This window comes from Phalaenopsis equestris, unplaced genomic scaffold, assembly GCF_001263595.1.
Source record: "Phalaenopsis equestris unplaced genomic scaffold, ASM126359v1 Scaffold001057, whole genome shotgun sequence".
In the NCBI taxonomy this organism is placed as follows: Eukaryota; Viridiplantae; Streptophyta; class Magnoliopsida; order Asparagales; family Orchidaceae; genus Phalaenopsis; species Phalaenopsis equestris.
The window spans coordinates 735-3334 of NW_018165496.1; positions in this window are offsets into that span (position 1 = coordinate 735).

Sequence of the window (2600 nt, forward strand, 5' to 3'; positions counted from 1 at the left end):
TTCTAGACCTCAACCAAAAATGAGGTCAACACTGCACCACTTAACAATGAACTTTTAGCATTATCCCTTTGACCGAGCACTACCCCCCATAAAACCCCACTGCCACTTATTGAAGAACTTACACTCCTATCTACATAACTTGCACCACTGAACATTTAACCTTCACCACTACCCTTCCAACGAGCACAAGAACAATAGAAATAAAAGAGATCTCAGGTTCTCCATACAATTCCCCTGATAATTAAGTATAAATATTGGAAAGATATCAGACTACCTTTAAACAACAGATAAATTAAATTAAAACTACCACAATAAAATACATCTATGAATAAATTTAACCTAATTTTACATAATTAGCATTTTCCACCTTTCAACAGAGTCTCAACTCAGGACCATACACAACATTTAGTAGTATAATTGACTCCTTTGTTTTCAAACATTTTCTTAAAGTAGTCAACCGAAAACAGCATGGGGATAACTCATTACCACTGTATGGCATACAATATATAATTTTCTCCTCAACTAATATCCAATGAGAACAAAGTGACAAGATTTAAGCAAAGTTTAGAATTTATCCTTCTTTTAGATATTTTATTATTGGAGATACCAAACATAAATTTTAAAAATTAGCATATATAAGCAATTTTATAGCCCTAAAACATGACTTAACTTAAGTGAGAAGTCCATACACAACTTATAAAAGGCTTCTTTATCATTGGAACTAGTTTTCTGAAGAGAGTTGTGCTAAATTTTCATGAATAACATAATATAGCTCATATAATGAGCTAATTCAAGGAACTATTTCAGCAAGCACACAATAAACATCACGAAAAGTGATGAATTAATTCTCAATGAAATAAATGTACACATAAAGCTCACGTAATATTGCATAATTAATATTTTTCACCTTCATCGTAGTCCCAAATTAGGTATTTGCTTTACTAAAGAAACCATATAGAGTATATAGCAGTGTAATTTATTCTCCTTTTCAAATCTTTTCTTAAGAAATTTAACCCAATACTACTTTGAGATAACTCATTATCATGCAATACTTTAAGATAACTCTTGGGATAGTTAAAGTATCAGGATGTGCTGAGCATAGGGTGTATTAATTTATTGAAGCTAAATTTAACTTCAGATAATTAATTGAACAACATAATAAGTTCAAATGAACTCGAAAAGTTTCAAAATATTTTAAAAGTTGTTTAAGGTTATGCCCCAAACATTTTAGGATCCTTTGGATACTTTGAAGGGCAATTAAACTTATTATTCTTTGTTTAAGAAAATCATGCATTAAAACTTTTAGGGACCCACCAATTATGCCCCAGGACTCGGCAACTACATGTTAAATTGAACTTCTTGCTTTCCAATCATGCAATTTATATAAATTTCCCGTAAAATTTTATATATGTGCTGTAAGTTCTGGCATTTTAGTGGAAGTGTGAGAAGATGACAGGTACGTATTTAAATTTTTGCAATGCAATTTCCTTTCATTTTACTTTACTGCATTTCCTACTTGTACTTGCTTTAATTACAAAAACCTTTTTCAAAATGAAAAATTACAAAACCATTTTTCAAAATTAAACATCATTTTTCAAAAACAATAAAACCAACAATACCATAACACGTCCTTTTGAATTTAACAGTTGCTAACGGAATCTCCCCAGTTTAAAATGAGATTAACAGCTCGTTTAAGTTAAGTAAATTGAAAAGAAAATAATGATACCTTAACGAGAAAACCGTGAGATCCTAACTGATGTCTTTCTAATTAATTTTAACCCCCCCCGGATGATTGAACTAAACTTGTCATTTAAACATTTGAGTCTTTAGACGTTAGGACTGTTACTTCGCTGAGGAACCTGAACCTAACTACGAGGGCAACATTCTACAACCACAAGTGGATCTACAACATCAAATCTTTCTTTAGAATTAAATAATAAGTCATAGGATTTTGAGGTTGTTTGTCTAGTGCAACATAAATCCTTACCTTATCTTTAGGCATTTGCACAATTATGTTGTGCAACTTAAGTCCTAACTCGTTTTAGGATTCCGGGGTTGTCGTTTGTTACGATATAAATTCTCATATCTTCCAGACTATTTGCATGATTATGTCATACAAATGTATGCCCTAAATAATAATAATTGACAGGATGAAACACTTGATAATTCTCTTCTCAAAATTAAAGCCAAAGCATATTATAGTTTGGGAAGTCATTGAGGTTCTCCTCATGATCTGTGATAACCCCCTAATTTTCTCCCTTTAGATTCCATAATATTGTTTCAAATTTGAGTTTTTCCCATTTGACACTCTTTGGTTCGATCTTTGAAAAGTTCTACCCTTTGAAATTCTTGAAGACAATACTTTATGATATAAATTGAGAGTTTTCTTAGGTGATTTTGGTCATTTAAGATGTATTTAACTATAGAAGCTTGTCCTTATATGAAACTTTAAGAACTCAACCTAAAATAAATTCTTAATATAAACCCTATCTAATCTTTCGTATTAGATAGAGGAAATTTGTTGGTCAACATAAATGTTCGCAGACTAAAACGGATGTCATAAATTCTTTAGTTTATTTAACTGTGTCTCATCAATACGT